This window comes from Sinocyclocheilus anshuiensis, unplaced genomic scaffold (genome assembly GCF_001515605.1).
Source record: "Sinocyclocheilus anshuiensis isolate Anshui unplaced genomic scaffold, SAMN03320099.WGS_v1.1 scaffold356, whole genome shotgun sequence".
NCBI lineage: Eukaryota > Metazoa > Chordata > Actinopteri > Cypriniformes > Cyprinidae > Sinocyclocheilus > Sinocyclocheilus anshuiensis.
In genome coordinates, this window is record NW_015554097.1 from 265,393 (window position 1) to 282,217 (window position 16,825).

General features: G+C 37.6%; 1 long non-coding RNA gene across 1 annotated transcript; it reads right to left on the minus strand.

Annotated features, from left to right (window-relative positions):
* Positions 1-1,482: 1,482 nt before the first annotated feature.
* On the minus strand, positions 1,483-6,360 carry LOC107669517 (uncharacterized). The gene is made up of 3 exons (XR_001632000.1): positions 6,151-6,360; positions 5,730-5,732; positions 1,483-1,493 (listed from the first exon to the last, which is right to left on the minus strand). It is a non-coding gene; the product is annotated as an uncharacterized LOC107669517 (long non-coding RNA).
* Positions 6,361-16,825: the final 10,465 nt, after the last annotated feature.

Below are 16,825 nucleotides of genomic sequence, written 5' to 3' on the forward strand. Positions count from 1 at the left end.
TGAGGAGTTTCCTGATTTTTTTCCATTCCTTTTTTTTCTCCACATTGCTATGTAGCAAACAATCACTGCCCATTATTTTGAGTAACATTTGTTAGCTAACAAGCAGGACAATTGCATAGCTCTTTTCCATAACAAAATAATGCATTGTTTGATGTTGTGATTCTTAACTGGTGGGTTGCAACCCGCAAATGGGTTTCATGTCTGTTCTGATGGATCAGGGGAAAAAAATAATGCTAAATTCAAATAATAAAATGGCATTATTTACATATTGTGTATGATAGCAAATTAAACTGATCACGTTTTACAAATAAGGAGAAAACAATACCCATTTTTTTCATCAGTGATGTCACACAATGCCATACATCCAATCAAACTCCACTGTATTTTGATGAAAATCCGGTTTCACTTTATTTTGATGGTCCCTTTCACACATTCTGTTACTATAAGTAACATTGTACCTACTTGTCTACTAACTCTCATTAGAGTCTTAGTAGAGTATTAGTAGACTGTTAGGGTTACAATAAGTTGACATGTACTTGCAAAGTTACTTATAGTCAGTATAATGTCTGTTGGGAGACAATCACAATAAAGGGTTAGCAGACATTAAGCAGACAGTCTACTAATACTTTAATAAGAGTTAGTAGACATGTAGGTGCAACATTATTTATTGTCAACAGAATATTCAAAAGGGACCATCAAAATAAAGTGTTACCGAAAATGCATCTGTAATATAGACTCTTTAGAAAAAAACATGCCTCTGCCTACATTTTTGCCTACACTTTAGTCAAAACTTCAAAAATGTACTTACATACAATTCACTGCAGTTTCTGTCTAAAATGAAACACCAACAACTTTTATACCTTCTCACACAAATTATGATTACAGGGCAGATTATCTATTACTAGAGACTTATTTTCACAATATTCCTTGCACACCATGATCACAAAACCATAGTGCATGATTCATAAAATAATACATTTTGATATCACATCACTAGCTCTATATGTATGGCTTTTCTGATGTAGTAAACTTGCTCGGTAGCTCACCTAGTACAACATTGCACTTGTGGTGTGGAGAAGCTCAAAGACTTGTAGAATGGCTTGGCTGCTTCAACCTAAGTGTTTTTTTTTATCTCATGTTTTGTTTTTGTTAACACTTTCGGTTAGGTTTGGGGTTTAAAGTTGGTGGTTATTTTCAAATGCTATGAGCATAATCCTTTTAGTACCACTCACCTGATATTTTGTTTCCAAACGGAGAATAAAACTATACAAAAATAAAAATGATAAAACTACACAAGGTAAAAGAAAATAAGATCTACACTACTTCATCGCTAGATGTGCACTGTAAAATTTTGGTCCTGAGGAAAAAAATAAATAAAAATTGTGAATCACTGCTTTAGAAAACATTAGCATGAAGATTGGGGTTTGATTTATGGTTAGGTACAATAAAAATACATTAAAAACACAATATTCATGGCTCATGCCTGCACATTGCTTTTCAAGAAATAACAATTTTGTCAATCCTAATGAATTGTTTTGCATTGTCTGAAATATAAGAGAAATATTGCTATTTTCACCATGTTGAAAAGATGGGCCACCACTGCATGCTTCAGTTTAACTAAAGATACAATTATGAACCCAACAGATTAGCATCTTTGCATGCAATGCCTTCGTTAGTAAGCACAATATATACAACTAAAAATATTGACATGCTTTTCCTACATATCAACACATGCACAATGCAAATCTTACCCTGATAAAAGACAAAACAAACACATAAGCATAATGTGTCACCATGATATTGTAATCTCACACATAAGGAGCTGTGGTGTACACAGGAGGCTTGTGCAATATTCCCCTCAGTTACACAGAGATATAGGAGCTCCCCTGGAGAAACACCAGTCGATGTGTTTCTTTATCACAGATCTCCTTCTGCAGCTGCTTCCTGTAACATTCTTTATTTCTTCCTTCCTTTTCCCCTTCTCTTCCCTTTTTCTTTCCTTTCTCTGCTAATGTGTATGATCAACAATGTAATGAAGGCTGTTCAGGGATAACAAGATTTTCAGCATGTTTTGATAACTCTTCTTTCTTACACCAAGTAGCCTCAAATGGTGCCCTTTGTCCAAACCTCCATGGATGGCCCTGAGACTCATTTACAATGTCAGTGTGGCCGTATATCAGCAGAAGAGAAAGAGAATGGAGGGACTATATTTCTCTTGGGAGATCAATAAGCCACACCTGCACCAGATTTACTGCACAGTGTCATGATTTATGAGCATATCATCTGACTCCTCCTTGGCATTTTCTCGCCCCGGCAGGAGCCACAAACATGACAAAACAAAACAAAGCAGTAACACTTTTATCTGGTATTACAGGAATTTCATTAGAGACACATGCTGTGGTGTTGAAGTTCTCACTTCTGAGAATACTGCTGCTAATATTTTCTTTCGATATTAGAATATTTTTTCCTACCACAGCTTAATATATATATAAACATCTATACAGTCATGCAAAGGTACAACACAATAACTGGAGCGTGAATTGACATGGCGATATTCTCAGGTTCAGAGTTGGCATAGTAACTGTGTTTTGCCTTTTCAGGACAGTATAAGACAGTTGTAGGTTGATTCTGTCAAAAACTGTAGCTTTGTGTTGCTATCAAAGCAACGCTTGACCAGCCTCAAACAACAACAGCAACTGTAGCTCAACTAATGGTTTGAGTTTTACAATTTCTGCTCAGAAATGACACACTTTACCTTTAAAAGGTAATGGATAGGCATATTAATCAAATAGTTAAATTAATTAAGTATATTAATTAATATACACCACAGTTCAAACGTTTTTTTTTTTTTGTAGTTTTTGAAAGAAGTGTCTTGTGCATGTCTATCTATCTTACTGATTCCAAACTTTTGAATTGTAGTTTAATCTTAATAATAGCTTTCTTATATATTGCCACACACATCAGGACTTGTATCATACATTGTTTATGGCTAAATAGCTGCCAGATGTTATAAACTGTTTGAATTCTCCTGAGGGAAAATAGGAAATGCCTGTCACAGTCTTGCTTATTACAGATAAATACCTGGCCTTATACTTTTAAAAAGTCCCCCTATCCATTTAGCCACAGAAATAAACGCCACAATCAAGATAATTTTTTTTTAAATTGGAAACTAAACTTCATTAATAGTTCAACCTTATTTTGAAGTCCACAATATGTCTTAAAACAACATTATACTTCACTTTTAGAGAATACCCACACATTGTAATTTATGCACTTCACTGAACAATAAGACCTAATTGCATTTATTAATTCTGACACCATATTTCAGATGTCAGGCTTTAATTGAGACCGTCTCCTCCAGAATCCAAAATCAAAGACAAGACACACTATACAAGCTTTCCACTTGATTTCATGGGCCAGCAAACAGAACGAAAACAAATCATCATGCTTTAAACTTAATATTAATCTTCCATAGCTCTGTAATAACCAAATAATCACTTCTTTAAAAAGAAATCAACTACGCATTCAAAATAATGTTATATTGAATTAAAGGTCGCAAGAGGTTATTGGAACACTAAGGTCTATTTGAACATTGTTCTAAATATGAAATATTCCAGAAGTCAAACTTATATATTGAGTGTGTGTTTTCAATGCTTTTATCCCAAGTGCAAACAGTTCACTCTGCAAACAACAGGAGAGCTGGGACATTATTAGAGAACTAGGTTGGTTTTTCAGGTCCTCTGACACGTTAATCCTCCCCATAGGACTCTTAACAGACAGGGGCCAATGAATTACAGTTAACTACAGCCAGATCAATCCATTTCTCTGCCTCTGGCTAGGTGATAATTGTGTCTTCACTGAAAGGTTACAGCACAGGTCAGCAGCTCACATGAACTATAGTAGCCATGCAATTGGAAAGACTCAAGAGACTAGATAATGTAAAGTTTATCAGGGTCAGGAGATAGAAGTGATGTACTGACTGTTTCTGTCTTCTCGGTTTTCTTTCTTTATCTCTTTTCCTGTAAATTAGTGTATCAGTTAAGCATCATTCCCCTGCACTTAGATTAGTTTTGTTGTCCTTCCGTTTAATAAGGATGCTGTGAAACTCAAGTAGCACAACTTCCTGCTCCTTAAATCAGCTCAGATTGTAACGGTCATATGACCCTGAGCTATCTGAAGTTTGAACTTCATTAGTTCATTTATATAGTGCTTTTCTATCGTCAGTCCTATATCCAGTCTCAATGTGTTCTTTCAATAAAAGTGACTGTCATATAATGTTTTAACAGCTATATATCACCACCCCTCTCATATTTCTTCAAGGTGAGAGCTATTAATCTATGTTGCTATTAATGAAATGGAGAAGTTCTGTCTGTGTCCCCGCAGTTTATATGGAAGTAGAAGCTATAGTGCAAATCATACAAATAACTGATGCTATGACATATGGAACATTAGTTATGCTATATCTCAGTTTGTTTTTGTTTCATTAACATTTATTCTGTATTACACTCTAAAAAAAACAGTAAAATATGGGACAATGTACTGTATTAATATGAAGGATTTTTCTATATTTATGTTTTACAGCCGTTTTACCAGTATTTTTAATTTTGCACTTCATTGCTTTTTACTCTATTTTGTCTAGACAAAATCCAGTGTACAACAAACTGTAAAAAGGTGAGTGATTAACTTTACCTTTATTGTCCATAAGCATCTTTGTATATTGTGCCTTAAAGGGATACTCCACCCCAAAATTATTATTATTTTTTTTTTGTCACCATTTACTCACCCTCATGTTGTTCTAAACCTGCATTTTTGAGAAATGTCTCCGAAGGCTTTTTTTTTTTTTTTGGATCAAAATGAGGGTGAGTAAATGATGACATTTTCATTTTGGGTGAACTATCTCTTTAATATTTGGGGAAAGTAGCATATTTACCAACCTGGTCTCATGGCAAAAACGTACCCGAGGGCACATTTTCGCGAGATGCGAAATACGTACCAATAAGTACATATCACTGCAATTTCCAAAAGAAATGAACACTAGAGGCAGTAAAACTTCGACACCTTTTATTCCTTTTCACACACATTTACAGAGTTTCGATTAATAAAGCGTACAGAAAAGCACCCAGAGGTACGTATTTTTATGAGACTGGGTTGATATTTACAGCTAAAGGGTGCATATTAGGCCAACTTCACACAGCAGCAGAATATGGTTTTCAGCCCGGTATTTTGAGTCTTTACTATTGTTTGCATTCACATATATTTTATTTACGGGGGTGATAACCCAGCTAACAAAAAAAGGTCCCCAGGACGTACACTAAATGGCCTCTGAACCACATTCTATAAACAAACTCATACTCACACATACAGTGTGAGAGTCCCACTCTGTGCTGCTCGTATGCACCTTGCGGGTTTTCATGGGTGGTTTCAGTAACTTACAGAGCCACAGATATGAGTTTTGCAAGGTGTCATCTGAAGGTTTAGATCCAGTCACTGTCACTGCTCCAGAAAGTTTTGTGGTCTGTGCATGACTCAAATGTTCCACTCTTTCCTGAGGTATAATTAATATATGATGGATGAAATCACTCTTCAGTTGAACTTTTGTCATGTCAAATTTCAAATGTCAAAATACTTTTTGCTGTTTAATAAGCTGTTTTTGACATCGCCATCTTTAATATTTACTTAAGTCAATGTTGCTATGGTTACAGGTGGTTGAATACAGACACATTGAATACAGGCTTGACTTCAGTTCAAACAGATAGATATTCATGCCTTTATTTAAGCTACTGTGTGAACTTTTGTTTGATTTTGATTTCTGTGTGATTTTGACAAGCACCTGTAAATAAATGTGGCTGTCAATCACAAACACTAACAGTGCATACGTAGCCTTAGTACCTAAAGTGTACATATTAGTACCTAACGGTAAACAAAATGTACCAAAAACGAGTACCTTTTGAAGGGGTGTGATCCCAGTTACAGTTTTTTTAACACATTTACTGCTCAATGTGGTTTTCTAAAACTGCAACATACTTTCATTAAGTGCTTGATTGTTGTTTCATCTGGCGAATATGAATAATTCTGAACTCCTCAAACCCAACGTCCCCATTTCAAAGAAGAGACGTGTTTATCTCTGGCATGTACTATATTGTTTCACACCAACCCGTTCTCATCAGTCTGCGTATAAATAACACGACTTTACACGTTCTAATTGCGTGTAATGCATACGCCAAATGCCAATTTTGCGTGCATATGATACGCCAATCCTTCACATTAACTTCGGTGGAGAGCAGATGCGTCCAAATACCACGCGTCATCTTCAGCGGCAGTGACGTCACCAGCGAGGCTCAGTTCGTCCAGTTCACCTGATGCGTGTACAACTTCAAACGGGTAAGGGCAACGATGTTTTTTTGTAATGAGATCATGTGGTTAACGGTATTATTTTAATTATTTCAGTGTTTCTGCATCATGTTACATGGGGTCATGTGTTAAAATGGTAGCGTATGCGTTCAAATTATGGAACAGTGGGCTGCTCAGTTAGCACAGCTGCTAGCCTACCATTGCCATTAGCCTAAGCTAACTTCTACTGTATATACCTGTTGCAGTTTGAAATAAATAAAACCGTTTTTAATCATGTTGTGACAAGGGTCTTCAGCTTTTAGACATGGCTGATGACAGCACAATAAATCAACCAACCCGGTATCGCTTGATAGTCGTGATCATGTAAAAAGTCCACACATTTACCATATTTTTACCATAGTAGCCTAACTGTTGCTCGACCTTGTCATGTGTAGCCAATGCACAGTAACTACAACATATTTATTTGGCGTATGCATTACACGCAATTAGAAAGTGTAAAGTCGTGTTATTTATACGCAGACTGATGAGAACGGGTTGTTCACACCCAGGTGGCTTGTGTTGAGATTTAATTCCCTGTTGTAACATGCTTGCTTGGGCAAAGGGATCAGAATTTCCTGTCTTGGAAGAGTAGGATATTCCTCACACGCACACATAGTATTTCCATACCCAGATATCCACACACTAAATAGATCATTCATTTGCATTTCCAATCTCTCATGCTAACATGGCCCCATTTATCATGTAAGACAACTTTATAGATGGGGTTTTCTTTCACACGGTAATATTAATCAATAGCAAGTGAAATATGAAAAGGAAGAAATCAAATGCATGTAAATATGAGAATTCTCTGATCTGAGCAGACTAGTGCAACTTGAGAGTAAATATCACATGCAAATATAGTGTGAGGGTAAGCAAAAACAACCACTGCACTCAGGCTCAAATACATGATTCTCATATTCAGCAGTTTTGGAGGGTGGTTGTGTTCCTTTAGCCCCTTCTATTGGAGTAAGAGCACACAGTACACGTAGCTTATGGATATTTTGTGTGAAAAAAAAAAAGTCTATTGATGTAAAAATGATAATGCGTTCTGCTAACAGGAATAACATACATTGTATGTTTCTAAATCATGCATTCATAAAAGCAAAAAATAAATATGTTAACATATCTTAATTTTTTTTGGAATTTCTAAGGTCTGATTCAAAGAGGCCTACTGCAGATACTGAAAGGCTATCCTCATCTTTGTTTCTGTTTGAAGCTTTTAGAGAGTATTTATCAAGGGTGAAATAGCGAGTAAAACACATGGCAACCTTTGATCTCTTGGGCAAAGTTTTGAGCCTGGGATAATTCAAATATCTTTATTTCTTAAGATCTTAGAAATAGTGAATTGTGTCTGATTCTTGACATTGAAATGTGTCATAACATTTATCAAATGTCTGAAGGTTTGATTTTCAGGACTTTTGATGTTCCTCCACAAGGTTGGTGATATTAAGAGGAAGGAGCATGTCAGATGTGCCCGTCTGAAGGTTTTGTACTATATAGCCTCAGTGCATATGTGTTCGGAGATGCTGCTGTCTCAGAGGTATGTGTCAGAGGTCATGTCAGAGGTATGAGTCACATACCTCTGACTCACGAGTCAGTGTACCACGTGCATGATTTATACTGTCAACAGCCTCACTGTGTCACCTCACCTTTTCCAATTAGGAATGAGCAGTGATGGTGTGTATGCTTCGAAAATGCAAATAGACAGCAAAAAGACAATATGCTTATACACAAACACACAAAAACACACATGTTGGGTTTCCATGTTTAGGGGGACATCCCATAGACATGATGATTTTTATACTATACAAACTGTATTTTCTATCCCCTTACCCTAACCTTAAAAGTAACTGCATTTTAACAAAAAAAAAAAAAAACATCAATCAATCAATAAAACTTAATTATGTATGATTTATAAGCTTGTTTCCTCATAGGGACCAAAAAATGTCCCCAAGGATTTTGGATATTGCCGTTTTTGAGGGGACATTTTGCCTTATAACACACACACACACACACACACACACACACACACACACACACACACACAGATAGACAAATCACAGTAATCGGAAAAAAAGGATTTGCAATAACTCTCATCTCTACCCCAGCTAACAGGGAACATTTCTTAAAGTCCTGGCAAGGTTTCCCCAAAGTTATGAACAAACATTATTCCAGTAACATGAATAGAATGCTTGTTCAAAGTTATCTGGTCTTTAATAATGTTCACAAAACATTATCACAAAAACAATAATACATCATTCATGAAACTTTTTTTTTCTGAAACATTTTAGTTTGGATGTTCATTTAACATTTCTTTAAATTTTAGACAAACTAACAATGTTCTCAAAACGTTAGCAGAAAAACTTTATTTATACATTGCTCTTGGACTTTTTTTTTTCTAAAATATTTTAGTTGGACTTTTTTTTTCTCATTTTTTGAAATTTTAGACAAACTAATGATGTCCCAAAACGTTAGAACTAAAACATTATTTGTACATAATTCATTCATTTTTTTCTGAAATCTTTTAGTTTCGATTTTTTTTTTAAATTATTACAACCTAAAAACATTCTCAAAACATTCTTAACATGAAAATATTATTTATACTGTACATTGCTTATGGATCTTTTTTTCTGTTTTACGTTGACATTTTTTTTTTATGTTACTACTTGATTCTAATATTCCCATAATGCTTGCAAAATCATAACGTTCCCTTAAAATTTGTATTACCAAAGAAAATACATTTTTAAAGCATTTAAAAATCTAGATGTTTTAAATGTTCAGAGACCATTCAGAAATAATGTTTTTATAACTTAATGAGAACATTTTAAAACGTTTGTTAGCTGGGACTAAATGTCTTTTGGGAACAGTCATCACTCCTATTATATTGTATTTGTGGTGTTCTTATGTGTCTGTGGTTCCAGCAGCACAACAGCTGTTACAACCCAGTGATCAACTGTGAGGCAAAACAAGAAACAATTCCCTGTCTCAGTATTAAATATGATGCTGTGTCAATTTCTGTGAGCATAGTCTATATTTACCCTTCTCTGTCAGGAAAAAAAAAAAAAAAAAACAGCAGCAATAAATTGCTGGTGTGGTTTGTCATCAAAGTATGAAGTAATCACTGTTGTATCCCATTTAGCATCATCAATCAAGCCAATATTACACCCTTACTGCACAAGTCAGTGAGGCAGATTCGATCAAGCCTATGCTGTTTTTATTTCAAAGGTTAACATTAAGGTAAGGAATGAAGGTTAAAGTCAGGGCAGCCTTCAGAGCAACAGACAAAAATCCATATGGATCGTTTCGGTTCTGTAGCAAAGAATATCCTTGATGCTTTGAGAGACTGTTTTTTTCTGACAATGTTTCCTCTTTTTTATGTGAAAAAACAACAACAACATATTTTCAAATTTGAAAACAGTTCCATTTCCATGGTTGATGCATATTTGCTTGCAGAGTGTGGAGATTGCATATATGTATGACAAGAATGCATGCATGTGAATCTGTGTGTGTGTGTGTTCAGTTGTGTGAGTGTGCAGCTGTGTAGCTGTTTACCAAGATCCCACAAAGGCAAATATACACTGCAGTAATCATATCATTGTTTACTCAGTGAACATATGGATAAATAAATACACAAGTACAAAACTATCCATCACAATTTGGTTGTCCTCCATTTTATTTATGTATGAGTAGGCTCTAGGTTTCTATGGTTACAAGCATTAGTAATGAGAGGGGGAGCGGGGTTCTCCTCTTTCTGTTTCGAATTTGTATTATTATTATATATAATACCATTCAAACTGCTATTTATTTGGAAAATGCCACTCATCGTCTTCAACAACATCTATTCCTCATTAAATGTTTTTAAATGTTCTGTAAATGACCAGGATTGGTTCTCATATTGTCAAAGCCTGTTACCAACCTTTTGCCACAGCAGTTTGTTCTGAGAGGGTTTGTTGAAGTGCAAAATGGCAGATTTTAAATTCCTCAGTACTAATTCAAATCTACTATAGATAATAAGCCAGAAGACGTTCATTGGTTGTCTTTACAATACTTCTTTGCAAATCTGTTAATTACCCTGCTGCCTTTATCGCTGCTGTTTTCCAAATCAATGAGGTGGAAACAGAAACAGTCTCTGGAAGGCTTTATGCTTAAAGATGTCTCTGGGATTGGATCAGAGAAATGTCAAGTGTGCGGGTTTGTAGAAGGAGGAAATTGGAAAATCCCGCTCTGCATGCTTATGGACTGGCCATCTCATTGCCAACCACATTTTCTGGCACAGTACTTCAATTATTTACATATTTGATTTGGTGGCTTAACACCGCCTGCTTTGTATGGCCCTGTGAGCAAGACCGGGTGTTAACAGAGCTAGACCAGTGTTAATGTGTGGTTTGCAAGGGTAATGGAGGACCAAGCCAAGACACATTAGTGAAGGTGAGATAACTACAGCTGTATCAAGAAACTGAAAACGGCATCTGTAATTCTGGCTGTGCTTCATTTATTGATCACCCAATGGCTTTTGATGAGTAAGCCAATGTCAATACTGATATTTATCCCTCAGTGCTTGTCCTTGCCTGTGCTGGGAAATGGAAAATGATAAAAAGGTGGCTATAACAACTACACATTAGCAATAAGAGGCCACAGAGTGGTGATTATGGCAATGTATTGGAAAACACAACATCAACCTGTTTGATAAAAGAAACAGAAGTGCTTATGATCCTAAACATTCCTACTTTCTCATCATACCAAATGAGGCAAAAATGACCTGTTCTGAATCATGCCTGCAGGACAGTGCATCGGCCTTGTGATTCTTGTTGCCTGGTCAGTATGTTAAAGTAAAATTGAAGTGGGTGAAAAATAAGGACCAGCGGGCCTGCCTGGGATTCATACGTTTCGCTCATTTAATATATTCAAGGTTCTTTTGATCAGTAATAATCTGAAAAGGATCAACTGCCCCCTCTAACCAATGATGCCATTCTTCCAGCGCTCCCTTCATCGAGAGAAGTTCTTTATTGCGCACATCGTAATTCCTCTATGCAGCATTTAGTTTTTCGTGAGAAGAAGCAGGCACGGCTCCAGAATAAAATCACTGAGGGTGCTTCTTAAATTAGTGATTAATTACAATTATTTATATCAGCTGCCAGTAGTAACTATAGCAGAATTAGTATTACCATCCACTATTACCATCCGGTGATCATTCAGTGTAATTTTATATCAACTCTAAGAAATTTTATTTTTGTGGCCACAGAAAATAACTTTCTTACAATACTAATAAATTAGATCATGTAACAAGATTAGGAATCGTTAAAGGGACATTGATTTACAAGCAGTGACAGAATCAGAAACTCATGTAATTTGTGCTCAAAAGTTTTATTAACTAAACATTAACACACAACTAGTCTAAACAAACAAACAAACAAACATACAATCACTCATACATGGGGGAATGGCAAATGAGACTGAATGAATGAAACTATTAGAGCTAACACACAACTAGTCTAAACAAACAAACATACAATCACTCATACATGGGGGAATGGCAAATGAGACTGAATGAATGAAACTATTAGAGAAACAGAGAATGAAGCTATGAAAAGAAGTCAGTTAACCACCTGAGTCAAAACATCAGCACCGTTTTACAACGGGGTCTACAGCTTATACTAAACCTCTGTTTCGTTTAGTTAAATGTACGATACATGCATTGCCTTGGCCGTTGAACAAGCGTCTGGATGCAGTCTCAGATGAAAGTCTTGATGGTTTGAAGGTTTGGTGGTGTTGGAATTGTGATCACATTCTTCCGGGTTTGAAGAGTGAAGACCTCCAAAGATGTTATTCTGACTCTGTGGTGATTGGGAGTTTTCTCCCAGATTGTGATGGGTGTCTGAGGCGGGAATCGAACTCGGGCCCGCTAGGCAACCGAGCTGTCTCCTCTACCACTGTGCTATAGTGGATGACAGTCGACAGAGGGATCCAAGGGCAGAAGAATAACAGAGAGACTTAGATAACTGAACAAAAGCTTTACTGGAGAAGTCCAAGTTCAAAAGTACAACAAAAAAGGGAGCCGTGCTTCCATAGAAAAATGCAAAAAATAAAAGACGAGCAAAAGGCAAAATCCAAAATCTCAATAAACTAGCTTAGGTGGTGAGGAAACACAGGCGTAGTAGGCTCAAGACTGAACACAGGTGAACAAATGGGGCACGCTTAAATAGGCCAACATTAATTGGGTAAAGACACACGGCTGGGGGCATTCAAGTCCTAATGAGTAGTGATGTTATCTATCAACAGAAGCTAGGGCCACCTAGTGGCTAGGAGTGTTATTGCATAGAACCAGTGTAAGCGAAATGATGGGGAGTGTTACTAGTTAGTGCCAACTAGAGGTTGGGAGAGTCATTGCAATCAGGGAGAGTTCTTCCAAGCTGGGCCTTACACAGATGGAAAATGAAAATATGGCTGTAGTCGAGGCCTGCTAGGCGTGGCTGCACCGGCCCTGGGACTTAGCAACCAGAAGATGAAGATGAAGATGGGTAGGTGATGAGAGAAGAGGCCAGATTAAAAGTTAGGTGAGTCAGTGATACGAGGCCTTTTAACTTCTATGGCGGTCACACCTCTGGGAGGTCAAAGAGCCAATGGTTACTTACACTTTTAACTCGATTGGGTGCTGATGCAAAAACTATTAAAGATTTTTAGAACGCTAACATGTTGCATAGGTATCAACATATAATATACACTCTCATTTAGATAAAATACGAATCTGTAGATACTAAACATGATATAGGTGAGGTTATAGTGATTATATCATAACACATGCATAAAACAGTATACAATACAAAATACAATATACAGGAACAATAATAATGCACACAATGATCTGGCGATAGTCTCAGTCATTCATAGACAGGTTTTGCTATGAATTAATTAGAGAAGAGTCCATTTTTATGGGCAGTGAGAAATGGAGTGAGAGTTGCTCTGCCAGCATTCCTTTTGAGCAATAAAACCAGTGTTATCAGATGATTTGTCATTGCTTGCCATGGTAACCAGAGGCCTGTTCTGCCTTTCTGAGATGTTATGGCGCTTTTCCACAGCGTGGTACGACTCGGCTCGGCACGGCTCGGCTCCGTTTTTGTTTTCCCTGCAGTTTAGTATTGCTTTAGAGTGGGTGGGATTATTCACATACCGTGCCGTACCATGCAGTGGAAAAGCGCCATTAGTTGCTCTTGGGGGGTTGTCCACAAAACTCTAACACATAGTTTGCTTCTTTTTGGTTAGGGGGTTTGCTGTATTATCCATTAAATATAATGAATGATTCTGTGTCAGATGAAAATTCTGCATAGACGGGGGGTAATGAGGTGTGTCTCGTAACTTCTGGACTTTCTATGCTGGTTGACAAGCAATGTAAAGACAGGGTGTTGGTTAAACAGTTGATGTGACAATAAGCTGTCCATTGTGCAAGATCACCTTGGTTCCAAGAGATAATGGGATCATGAATAGTCCACATGTGACCCAGAATGATTTTATATCTGCATGACTGGATTAGATAGAAAGTTATGGTCTCCTCCTGGAACAGTCCAATTTGGATAGTAAGGGTTTGAGTTAGTGCTGTAATTCCAGAGCCAATGGGGCCATTGGACACATGGTGACTTGGGAATCTTAAGTTCCCTTTCATGGGAATTTCGAACTGCGTCCTCTAGGGGTCGCTATGGAGAATGCCTCGTCGTGACCCGTGTCTGAAGCATACATTGAAAAAACACCAACTCGTTGGCCGGCGACAGCCATGACGTCACTACCGGTGCGACTATAGTATAAATAGGCGCCGGGAGCACACATCATTCTCTTCTTCGTCTTCAGGCCTTTGGCCGTAGGGAATAACATCACTGACAGCAATATTGTAGTTGATGAGACAGGCAGGTTTCATACAAATGTGAAGTCAGTTCAACAAAGCAAACAAGGCAGTAGCAGCAATCCAAAAAGCAGTAGTTAAACAAGGCAGGCACAATGGTCATAACATTAGGACATAGCTCTTTAACCCTGCTCCTGGGGACCCACTGTCCTGCAGAGTTCAGTTCCAACCCTAATCAAACACACCTGAACCAGATAATCAAGGTCTTCAGGATCACTTGTAAAGTTACAGGCCAGGTGTGCTGAAGCAGGTTGGAAATAAACTTTGCAGGACAGTGGGTCCCCAGGAGCAGGATTTAAGACCTATGCATTAGGGTAAAACACATAGAAAATAAACACTCGGTAAGGCAGTGAGGACTGGCAATACTTCACAATGAATTAATGAAGCAGCATGGTTTAAATATGGTGCCAAACAGGAAATAACCAACAAAGAAACAAACAGTTCAGTATTCGGGAGATGGCTTCCTCTGGTGGTTGGATGGAAGGCTACCAACCCCATCCGTTACAGTAAGTCACTTTAAAAGCATCTGCCATGTAGCATTTGGACCAATCAGACACACAATTATTCATTATATTTAATGAATAATCTAGCAAACACCCTAACCCAAAAATGCAAACTATATGTTAGAGTTCTGTGGACAACCCCCGAAGAACAGCTAACATCCCAAAAAGGCAGAACAGGCCTCTGGTTACCATGGCAAGCAATGACAAATCATCTGATAACACTGGCTTTATTGCTCAAAGGAATGCGGGCAGAGCAACTCTCACTCCATTTCCCCATAGGAAAGACACATGATGCCCATAAAAATGGACTCTTCCATATTCATTCATAGAAAACCTTCTATGAATGAACATCTCCAGAACATGTATGATTATTACTTCCTTGTATATTGTCTTTTGTATTGTATACTGTTTTATGCATGCTTATGATAGAACCACTTGTTAATGTAATCTCTCCTATGCCATGTTTCCTATCTATGAATTCATATTTTGATGATCAAAGGCCACATTTATACTGCATGGCTGAAGTGACCCAATTCCGATTTTTTTCCTCCCATGTGGCACAGATCGAATATGTCCCATGAACGTGTAAGCAGGAAAAAAACACATGGATTCCGATATTCTTCAGGCCTCATTCATATGTGGAAATAAATCTGATATGAATCAGATACGTGCATCTGTGCCTGCCTTCTAAGCGGACAGATCGGATATTCCCCTGTTAATGTGAGTTGGATGTCAAATGTTTTTGAAACATCTCACTGTACAGATATATCTATTACAAATGAAACATCTCTAGTTGACCTGCCTCAGCTAGACCTCTAGTGACCTGCCTCTCTCTTCTCTCTTCTTTGGCGCTCTTACCTCCTTGCCTTTCGGACATCCAGTCCGACCGCGACTTGTGGGGCCTCCCCCATGCCATCAAAGTGACATCAAAGTTGCAGCAAGTCATGTTGCAACTTGTCACCCGAGACAGGACTCTCCCAATCACCACAGAGTCAGAGTAACATCTTTGGAGTTCATCACTCTTCAAACAAAGAACGTGAATTCCAACACCACCAAACATTCAAACCATCAAGACTTTCATCTGAGGCTGCATCCGGATGCTCGTCAAGGGCCAAGGCAATGCAAGTAATGCAAGTGCACAAATTACATGAGTTCATGATACATTCACTGCTTGTGGATAATGTCCCTTTTACGATCCGATCTTGTTACATGCTCTCATGCATTAGTACTATAAGAGAGTTATTTTCTGGGGTCACGAAAAATAAAATTTTTATCGATATGAAATTACACCGCATGTTCGCTGGACGAACAGATTAGTTGATGGTAATACTAATTCTGCTGTAGTTACTACTGGCAGCTGATATAAATAATTGTAATTAATTATAATTAATTGTAATTATTTATGTACATTTCCCTTTTGAGCTAATTTGCTACAGCAAAATGTGTGAATGTGAATGTGTATTTTAATGCTGTCAGTGCAAGGATATATGTTTCAAAAAAGTATGTGCACACTACTGTAGGGTATCAGACTGAATCAGACAATTTAAGATTCGATCAAGAACATGGTTGAAACACGAGGAGCCGAATTCGTGTCCGCCGGTTCCCACCTCCTTCTTCCTGACCTACGAACGTTGTTACAGAGACCTTTTAACCTCTCTGGTCTTCACAGAACATGTCCACATACATCCACAGAATGGCACAGAAACTACCTTTCCATGTATATATGCACCTAAATGACACTAAAAGGACTTGGTGTCAACTAATAATTTCTATGCATAACTCCATATTATGTATGTAACCCACATGTGTGATTATCATGTTCTAATCACTTATCGTCTAAAACTTCAACCAGCCCACAACTCCGCGTCGTCAGCCAACGACCAACCACTGGCTTCCCAAGACTGAACTTCCAGCAAATCAGCAACCGTGGGAAACCCCCTTTTCTGCAAGGACGACAACAAAGGGAACCCCCGTACACAGGCAACGCAAGTACCTCCAGATTCTAGCTGAACTGGTGCATTTAATATAAATTTTAACCTCA